Consider the following 11,283-nt stretch of genomic DNA (forward strand, 5'->3'; position numbering starts at 1 on the left):
ACTGTCTCCCTGGAACTTTGTCTTGAACTTCTGATTGTGGCTTATTAACTTGACTTGGGCATTTCATCAGAAAGGAAATATCTCTGAACTGGGAGTAGGAGATGTTTTTCACTGACAGTATTTATCTGTAACTGACAGTGAATCCCTTTGTTTCACTCCAGTTTTGATAGCCCACAACAGCAATGGCACGTGAGAAAAGTTCTCTCCAAGGCCTGCCATACAGTCACAGTTTGCGACCATGAGCTTGCCATTTTATTCACTGGCAATCCACAGAGTTAGAAGTTTTTCAGTCATTCTTTGCGAGTGCTTAACCTGGAATAGAACAGAGGTTGCATTCATTCATGTAACTTGCTTGTGAGTTTACTTCCGGTGAATGAAGTGGTGGTCAGGCAAACTGATTTGGCTGCTGGCATGAAAAGAATTAGTGAAACTGTCTCCGATTCTTGCTTTTTCTAGGCGTCTTTGCGGTGATTGCTAGGACGCTACAGGTTTTAGTATTGGGTGTAAACAAACCACAGCTGCTGGATTCTCAATCCTTCCTGCCCTTCTCTTTCAGTAAATGATAAGTTTTGTTTTTTTATTTTTTTTTATTATAACAGAGAAAATGCAGTGAGAAGGTACATTCCAACATCCATGTCGGTAAACCTAGGCCACAAATGGACATTACTCCAATCATTTCCAGTAATTTTGCATGGATCATAACCATAAATAAGCTCTAACTTATGCATGTATCTATCCTTTGCTTCTCTCATCCAAGCAATCCAGTAATGAAGCTTTTTGCATGGTAGCTTTCTTTGAACTGCAGATGTCTGACATCTTCAATATCGCTTGCCTTCAGTATGTAAAGAAAGTTCACGTGTCCCCCAGGACAAGGGCAGTAACAGTTGCTAATGTAAGTGTGGCGTCAGTGCAAGGGGTCTGTTGCAAATTTTGGCAATGTGGCACAAAGTTATAGAAGGGAACTTCTTTATAATCTCACTATCTGGTGTGACCCAGATGAGGATGGGTTCTCTTTTGAGTTTGGTTGCTCTCAAGGTTTCTTCCTCATGTCATCTCATGGAGTTTTTGGTTGTTTCTCAGAGACGAACCCTTAAATGTTGTTAAAAAAAAAAAACTTCAAGATTGTTTCCCAGCAAAACAAGTCCTAGCCACTGATGTAAGCAGTTCTTGGTTCAAGACCAGCAAAGATTTGGTGGCACTCTGGGACCAGTTTTTCCGGCTGAGAGCTGGTTCTTTGGCTGTGGAAACTTCAAGAACTGGCTCAAGATTAGGCACCAGCTCGGAACCAGCCCTCAGTGGAAAAGTGGTGACTTGGTGGACAAGTGGTAGTTGAGGATCAGCAGAGGGTCCTCAAGGTTCTGCTTTGGGCTGAATCTACAATAGCTAGGTGCTTGCTTATAGCTCAGTGGTTAGAGCACTGGCTTTGTAAACTAGGGGTGGTGATTTCAATTCTTACTGGGGCCTCTGACCTACCTTCTGAAGATAGAGAGTTCTGATCTGAATTATTGGGACTGAGGACAAGTGTTGTCTGGATCATTCCTTGCTTATAAGTTCTCACTGTTTCTTCAAAACAGTTCTGCTCAATTCTCTATCAGTGAGCCAGTTGATATCAACAAAAAGACTACAGCTAAAACTCTAAAGGATTCTTATCATGCTGCACATATTTGTAAGTTCCTGGTTACACAATTATAAATTTAGACTATGTAGCGCAAGGAAACTTGGGACAAGAAGTCTGTGAGATATGCATGGAAAAAGCATGAGGTTGAGAAAATTACTTTTTTTTTAAAGAACCAAAAACACTGGTCAGCTTTTTTGGGTTGGAGTTCTCATCACCTGAAAACCACTGGCTGCTGCTGAGGATGGCCCCACATGAAGAGCCTGAAGATCAGTGAAGTCACTCATGGTGCTTATAACCATGTCTCTTGAGGGCTTGGCCTGTCCAGTGTTTTTGTTAGCTCAGATGAGAAAGTAGCCAGAATGTACAGCCCACAGCCCACTCTATGATTGACACAGCACATTATTTAAAATGTGTGTCCATTTTTTGCGACGAAAATAGTAAACAGAAGCTAACTGCAGCTAGGAACTAAAGTTGTGAGTGACGTTACAGCAGTTTCTGTGGGCTGTTTTGAGGATTGCCACAGGGGCTTCAAGGTTCTGCTATGGCCCCAATCTTTAGCTGCTGTGAAAGTCAGGGCTCCATAGCTCAGTGGTAAGAGTGCTGGTCTTGTAAATCAGAGGTCGTGAGTTCAATCCTCATTGGGGCCTGTAAGGGGCATTTTGAATGGAGAAAGATGATCCAGACAAAAGAGGGGATATTGAGAACACTGACCCCAGAAGGTGAGCAAGTGCTGCTCATGATTTTTCATCACCTGAAGACCACTTTCTGCTGGTGAGAATGGCCCCATTTGAACAGTTTGAAGATCAGTGAGATCACTGTGGATGAGACTGAGGACCTGAAGGTGTCTTTGGTGTGCAATTTCCGCAAAACACTTTGCACTCAAGTCTGCATCAATGCACAGTTGATAAAATCAACAAAAAATAAGTTCAAGGGGGACCACATGATGATGGCTGGTGAGAAGACGTGTTTGGACAGCATGCAGTCATCTTATCAGAGAAGTCTGCTTTTTATCCAGTTGTCTTTATGTTTAAACTTTTTATTTATTTATTTTTTTTTAGTTCTAAAAAAAAATTCCTGAGGTCCAGACCTCAGTGACCTTATAGCTGGCGACAGACATGATTTTAATACAGCCTAATTCCCAATAAAGCTGTTCTCATTTACATTTTTTTCTGTTTCGGTTATCAGGCAATGGAACAAGTATGAAACAGTGACTAAAACGTGGCCTATTAAAACAACATGTTCACCAGCAATCACATCCAAGCCATTTTCACGCTGCTGCTCTGCACCGAGAAAATTCCTGTTTTATAACCTCAGTGTCATCTGACAAAATCAGCATGCACATAATTTTAAAGAAAACAACCGTGCAGTGATAGTTACTATATTTCCATATAAAACGATTACTCAGAGAGAAAGTTTGAAGAGACAATGTGTTTTCCTTATGTTTTCTCTCACGCAGTGCACAGCCTCTGTCTGCCTGGGAAACCAACCACAAGAAGGATGTTTCGCTTTCAGTCAGGGATGATTTGGCCTCATCTGCCCTGGAGTGAATAAACCGTTTAATCCTCTGGAGACAAAGATATCGTCTCCCGAAAGTAGCTAATATTTGTCCAAAAACTCACAAGATTTGTTGCTAGTCGCTTTTTTTTAATTTAAAAAAGTCACTAAGTTGGCAATAATGCTTCGAGAACTGACTGTTCACTTGTTGCCTAATATTTCCCACTTCTTGACAGGTGCCACTGTAACGAGATAATCAATGTAATTCACTTCACCTGCCAGTGGTGTTAATGTTATGGCTGATCGGTGAATATAAATGTACTATGTATGTATGACTGAAGAACAGATCGGGCCTGTATAATTGTGTAAAGTGTTATTTATATAATGACAGAAGTCTATATCTCTGGGGGGGGGTGCAGGATCCTAGTACTTGGCCCACAGTAAGATAATGGACTATGCCATTTTATGTAGAAAGGAGAAAGACTTTAACCCACCAAAGTTATTATCTATCTATCTATCTATCTATCTATCTATCTATCTATCTATCTATCTATCTATCTATCTATCTATCTATTTTCTTTCACTCCTCCCTACCACTTTGCCCCATTTTGCACAGATAAAAATGGATGCTGGGAAGAAGAATGACAATAAAATACAATTAAATTAAATTTTACCTGTAAAATGCTTTTATCAATGGACATTGTCACAAAGCAGCTTTACAGAAATATATAAATCCCAGATATAAATGTTACATATATAGAATTTATCCTGAAGGATGAAGCCAGAAGGTGATGGTGGCAAGACGGGGTCACTGGTATCTCAGGAGTCGCATGTGTAGCGAGAGAGCGAGGGGGTCGGGCAGATGGAAAGAGAAACCCTCCTCTAAATACACACAATTTCAAACTGAAAGTCTGCAATGTAATTGGACAGTCAATTCAAAATATTTTTGGTTGTTTATTTTATAACAGACATTTTCTGGAGTATTTAATGAAAGAGAGAGAAAAAACAGCTGCTGGTCTTGGTAATACTAATATATAGATTGAGGTGCTGCCTAAAAGCAGAGCTCCCATCTGTTTCTGGGTTGTAGAATTTTCTTATGTCATAGCCAGCCTCTTTTGTTTTATATTGAGAATTATTTTAAAAAAATTAAAAATAAAAATTCAGGTATGACATGCGCACATCGTGCATGGAGATTTTCCCGCCATCATTGGGTTGCCTGTGATGGCAGGTACGCGAGTACACGACACACAGTGACATCGGGCGACAACAGCGACAAGTTACTCACTACTATACTGTCCTGACTACTACTCTACTTCACACTTCACTACTCACTCCACTAGTTGTTGGGTTTCCTGTGGTGGCAGGAACACAGGACCAAAACCATCAGAAAACAACTCAATGGGTTTCTTTATGTATCCACACTCTATGCCTATGGGGCTCCGCTCACGCGGGCCGGAGCTCCGCTAACACATAGTCTGGTGGTTATTTCTCAATAGGGCACTCCATAACACTTTCATGCACATCTGGGGTAAAAGCTGCCAAACATTTTTTTAGTCAGAAGGGGTCCTAACAAGTAGAAATAGGGTGGATGGCATCTTTGAAAATGCCTATGACCCTGCTTTGGCAGCCGTTGTGGAAACTGCCATAGATATTTAAAGGTCCCATGGCATGAAATTTTCACTTTCTGAGGTTTTTTAACATTAAAATGAGTTCCTCTGACCTTCTTAAGTCACCCCAGTGGCTAGAAATTTCATAATGTGTAAACCAAACTATGCCCAACATTTGAGAATGGCGCGTCAAAACGGCGCATTGATAAGCTCTTCCCTTTACTACGTCAGCAAGGGAGATGATCCCCACGCCCCCCCTCTGGATTCCCACCCACTGTATGGATTGCCCGCCCAGTTGTAGTGAGGAGACCATAGAGGACACAACAACATGGCATCACCTAAGCGAGTGAAACATGGAAATTGTGCTGTACAAGGATGTGACAACACACAAAGGATATTTTGATTACGTTCATTATGTCTTATATTAAATATAGTTAGTTTTTTTTTTCTTTTTTATCAGACATCTAGTTTTTGGGTTTGTTTACCTGACATGTTTCGACGTACGACTGTCGTCTTCCTCAGAGTGTCACCGGATGTTAATTGGTGACGCATCTTTTATCAGCTGATGTTTCTGAAGGCGTGATATCACAATCCTCCCAGCAGATAAAGGCAGAACAACAGTTATTATGGACACTGATGAATATGAACGGAAAATGATTGAATTACTCAGTGACGATGCATTTGAAATATTAAAAAAAGACCCAACAGAAGACAAGAAAAAGAAACTTAAAGCACTACTCAAACCACTACTCGATGAAAATAAAATAGATAAGCAGGCATACAATCATTTAGTACCCACAGCCAACGTCATCCCCAGGATTTACGGCACACCAAAGATACACAAACCAGGAACACCATTACGCCCCATAGTAGATAGCATTGGTTCAGTCACTTACAACTTATCAAAAGCACTTACCGAAATAATTAAACCATTACTAGGACTCACAGACCAACACTGCAAAAACTCAAAACAATTGGCAGAAGAACTAAAAAACATAAAAATGCAGCAAGACGAAGTTTTCATATCACACGACGTCATATCTCTGTTCACCAGAACACCCACGGAAGCCACCATACAGATAGTACAAGAAAAATTAAAAACAGACAGGACGCTCAAGAAACGCACAAACCTCACTGTACAAGACATCACTCAGCTCCTTCAATTCATCGCCACATCCACATACTTTCAGTTCAGGAACACAATTTACAGACAGAAGGAAGGTTTCGCCATGGGAGACCCACTATCAGCCATCATGTGCGGCTTTTTCATGGAAGATCTGGAGCAGAAAGCACTCACTACAATACCAGCAGAATACAAGCCAACACTCTGGAAACGTTACGTGGATGACATACTAGAAAAAGTGAAGAGGGGACACACTCAACAACTCACCGACCATCTCAACACCATAGACAATACCGGCAATATAAAATTCACGCATGAAGAAGAAACGGAGCAGTCAATAGCATTTTTGGACTTAAAAATACATCACACAGAAGATGGGGACATCAAAATAAAAGTACACAGAAAACCCACACACACCGACCAATATTTAAACTGGACTTCCGAACACCCCATAATGCACAAAGTATCAGTAGTCAGAACATTACATGAACGCACAGCAATAATTACAGATCCACAGGACAAAGAACAGGAGAAACAACATATACAACACGCACTGAAGGCATGTCAATATCCACAATGGGCAATATCCAAAGGGGCGGAACAGGTTAAGAACAACAAAACACAGAAGAAAGAGAAAAAACAAACCAACAAACAAGAACACAGGGGAGTAGTGACATTACCATACATTAGGGGAATAACTGAACACATTCAAAGAGCAATGAGGAAATACAACATTAACACACCTGTCAAACCATACACAACACTCCGTCAGATCCTGGTTCATCCCAAAGACAGAATACATCCGGACAACAGATGCAACACCATATATGAGATTCCATGTCAATTATGCAATAAAACTTACATTGGGGAGACAGGAAGGAGTTTCAACACAAGAAAAAATGAACATAAGAAAGAATGCGAAAAGGAGACAGCTACAAGACAAACCCGAACAATAAAAGAAAAGGCACAACAGGAAAATTATAAGTCAGCTATAACAGATCACTGTAAAAGGGAAAATCATATTATGGACTGGGGGAATGCCAGAGTCATCCGCACAGAAGATAACAAACATCAGCGCTGGATCAGGGAGGCCATGGAGATCCGTAAGCAAAGCCCGAGGACCATCAACCGGGATGAGGGAGCATACATGCTCTCCCACACCTGGAGTGCCATCTTGCAGGGGACAAACGGACAGTAGAAGGCGTGACCGACCTGTCAATCCAGACAGGAAGGCCACGCCTTCAGAAACATCAGCTGATAAAAGATGCGTCACCAATTAACATCCGGTGACACTCTGAGGAAGACGACAGTTGTACGTCGAAACATGTCAGGTAAACAAACCCAAAAACTAGATGTCTGATAAAAAAGAGAAAAAAAAAAAACTAACAACACAGAAAGGAGTCTGTTTTTACTGCCGACGGGAGAGCCCCTGAAGATGCAGTGGCTTAATTTTATTTACTCCAATAATACGCCGTCGAGTCTACCTAAGACGGTATATGTTTGTCGGAAGCATTTTCCTGAGGAATGTTTCCACAACTTGGGACAGTACAGGGCAGATTTTGCACATCAACTGTCACTGAAGCCTGGGTCCGTACCAAGCATCCCTGCCGCATCAGCCACAAACACCGAACAAGTAAGTGTATAACTGTTAAGTCGTTTTGCCGTGTTTTAAAATCGGTGCCACGTTAGCCTTGCAATGGCTACATTAGCTGTGCAGCTAACCGCTTCCTGCAGTTAGCCAGGTACTCTGCGCTACAAAACCAAAAAGCATGCAGCATGCTCTGTTATAATAGCCAATCAAAACAGTTTTTACAAAGACACCCACATTCTTTTTATTAAGTCACTCGTTCATTTTATTTGTTTGTTTGTTCAGTAAAAACCCAAACATTTGTTGAATTTATTTTATTTCCTTGCGTCGCACCTTAATGACGTCAGCGCGCGGTATTTTTCCCTTCGCGGTTTGTTCCTTCTCTCTCGCCATAGTAAGACACCCATGTCCGCTTGTTCTGACCCACTGGAGGTAGCGTCACAGTGCTGTTAGCCAATCAGAGGTAACACGTTTACATGTCATGAATATTAATGATAAGACCCGCCCCCACCCTCTACCCTTCCCCGCCTCCTGCTTCTCATTAGCAAAACGACGCACTGGGAAAAGGGCTGAAATGGGGCTTTCTCCCAGGAGGCTATATCTACGTGCCGAGGGTTCATTTCAAGAAAGGCTGCGGATATAACATCCGGAAACCTCCACGAGCCCGTTTAAAGCATCAACAAACCACCATGCCATGGGACCTTTAACAAAATAAGATCTTGGGAGCAATGAAGAACAATTAATATGCTGCAAAGCACAATCCTTCTTGTACAGAGGAAAAAATTGTACAGTTTTTACATTTTCATGAAATGTCAGCCATGTTAGTATTCCAATATGGCTGCTGAAGAACGATATTATGAAATTAATTTTTAAAGAGATAAAGAATTTTGTTGTTTCAACAGCTAATAAATTTACTGGTGACATTAACAGTATTGACACCAATTAAGAATTAAGGAACATACAAGAACATTTATTTCTGCAAAGTATGAAATGTTTATTGTGAACATCATAGCAATGTCTTCAATATTAACAGGGCTGAAGATTAATAACACTAATATATCCTTTTAAACAGCTTCAGTAATGTACATTTTATACAGCTAACACTTAATTATCACTGACCCAAGAGCATGTTCTTAGCTAGATACCCTACTCATCCTCAGGGTCACAATTGTTTATGCAGTTGGCAGACCATTCACATTCGCCATGGGTTTTGACCTTGTTGCTTTTTCAGTCTTGTTATTTCTGTTGCATTTGTGAATTGAGAATAGCATGTTTTATGCCACTTGATGCTATTGGGGTCCAGATTCATGTGCTTTTGTAAATATTCAAAAAACTCAAAATATTCCTCATCTTTATATCTTATGCGTTCTTCAGCTTTGGTCTTTAAAGTCATCATTCCTGATTCACTTGCTTGACGTAAAGTTTTGTCATTCTTGTTCCTTCCACAGTCTCGTTGACATATGAAGCACTTCTGGAAGTCAATATCCCTTCCTCTTTTTCTCTTCTTGGAGCTGAATAAGGGTTCCATGACTGACTAAAAAACAAGGGATCCACAACACAAATAGTAGTGTCTCAGTGTACAGTTTTTAAAAATGTGAGACTTAGAAATGAGTGCAAAAACTCATACTTAATGTAGCTTTGGATCCGTTAGCTCCATTCCTATAGAGACCGACTACTTTATATAAAATATATGTCTTCACCAAATTCACGTGTTCTTGTCTTTGTTCCAGCTCCAAGGTGTCTTCATCCAGGCTGTGTTAAAAACTGGCAAGCAGGCAATCTGTCTAGTTTACAATGTCTTGTAAGGCTGTCTTGTACTGTCTTGTACAATATCACATCTGCACCTTGTCTCCCATTTTATAAATAATATGCATCATGTTACAAAACACATCAGTGTTTAATTGGCAGAGGAAAACTACTTTCATGTTGAATAAAGCCACTGATTTTCTCTGTTTTCAGGTACACTGCTGCACCTTCTAGGATCTTCTAGATTGCTGCCTCTGGAACAAGTGACCTTATTGGCTGCTTTTTCCAGTTCTTCCAAGAAAAATCAAACCAAAATGTTTGAAGTATCATATTTTTAAGTGAATAAAAGCAGGTCTCTGATTGGACAACATAACATATGTTTCACACTCATAAAAAACAATATATATTGCAGGTAATGGAGTGAAATTTCTTTGATACCCATAATGCTTCGGTGGTCAACCTATAGGCAGTTATGAACTATGGCTTACACTTGTTATTTTGGTTATTTAAAATTGTTAAATTATAATATTTTTCTGCTTTTCCATGACTTTTGAAATATTTTAAAACATTCTATTTGTAGTTGTTGTTGTTTTTTTTAATTTCAGTATGCTTGAAGTGAATGGTGGAACAAATCTGATATATATATTTTTTTAAATTTGGAATTTAGCATTATTTTATATTGGAAAGGCTTCATTAATGATAAGTGTGGATGTTATTTAATATAACCACATTATTTCTAACCATCAAAGACATATAATTTTTGACACCAAGATCATGTTTGTATCTTCCTGGAAGATAAAATTACATATTTTTATTACATTTCTGGCAGCCATATTGAATTCCAAGAGGGCCACCAGATAAAATCCTTGTTGGTAGATACCAGAACATCTATTGAACAAAAAACTTAGGTTTAACCACAACTTTTATGGTGTAGATTGCTCCAGGAGTCCATACATTTAGGTGTTCAAGATTGTCCAATAGTCAGTTTCAAAATGGCTGCCAAGGGATAGTCAGAGGCATTTCCAAAGATGCCAACCACCATATTTCTGTCTCTTAGGAACAATTTTAACTAAAAAAAAACATGGTTGGCAGCTTTTACCCCTAGATGTGCGGGGTGGGTGGGTGGGGGGTTATAATACCATTTTTATCCTCCAGACTAACAGGCCACAAGGTGGCATGCATGACTGGCAATTACTATTATAACACTGGCCACTTGGCAGTGTGTATGACTGGTAATTACTCACACTGGCCACTAGGCGGTGTGTATGACTGGTAATTTCTATAACACTGGTATGGTGGCGGCGGCATGGTGGTGTAGTGGTTAGCGATGTCGCCTCACAGCAAGAAGGTCCGGGTTCGAGCCCCGTGGCCAGCGAGGGCCTTTCTGTGTGGAGTTTGCATGTTCTCCCCATGTCCGCATGGGTTTCCTCCAGGTGCTCCAGTTTCCCCCACAGTCCAAAGAAATGCAGGTTAGGTTAACTGGTGACTCTAAATTGAGCGTAGGTGTGAATGTGAGTGTGAATGGTTGTCTGTGTCTATGTGTCAGCCCTGTGATGACCTGGCGACTTGTCCAGGGTGTACCCCGCCTTTCGCCTGTAGTCAGCTGGGATAGGCTCCAGCTTGCCTGCGACCCTGTAGAAGGATAAAGCAGCTAGAGATAATGAGATGAGATAAATAACGGTAATTGTGCTATAACCCCCCCCCCAAACACACACACACCTCTCTACTTAAAATTGTAGCACAAAACAGAAAGGGTCTACATGGTCCTAACTGGTTCTGTTAGAACCAGAAAAGGTTGGTAGTTTTATGAGCAACTTAGTTTTGGAGGTGAATCCGAACAAATTCCCGCCTGTTGTGCGCCACCTGCTCCTGCAGCTCCAGCACTGTAAAGTGAGAGTAAGTGTCTATTTACTGCCATTATTGAGCCTTCTGCCGAGCAAGTGAGCTTACAAAGGTCACAATTACAAAGAGACACTGCTTTATCATAACTGTGAAAGCTGAACACCAAATCAGTTAAAAAAAATAGCAAACTATGATTTGTACCATGTATTAACTTCCCGGGTTCCAGAAAACAGCTGGTGCAGTTGTTGCTCTTCTTCTTCACGAG

The 11,283-nt window shown here is 40.6% G+C and overlaps 1 non-coding gene across 1 annotated transcript; it reads left to right on the forward strand.

Moving 5' to 3' along the window:
* Positions 1-2,192: 2,192 nt before the first annotated feature.
* On the forward strand, positions 2,193-2,265 carry trnat-ugu (transfer RNA threonine (anticodon UGU)). The gene has a single exon. It is a non-coding gene; the product is annotated as a tRNA-Thr (tRNA).
* The last annotated feature ends 9,018 nt before the right edge of the window (positions 2,266-11,283 follow it).

Source organism: Neoarius graeffei, chromosome 9 (genome assembly GCF_027579695.1).
Source record: "Neoarius graeffei isolate fNeoGra1 chromosome 9, fNeoGra1.pri, whole genome shotgun sequence".
NCBI classification, from domain to species: Eukaryota; Metazoa; Chordata; class Actinopteri; order Siluriformes; family Ariidae; genus Neoarius; species Neoarius graeffei.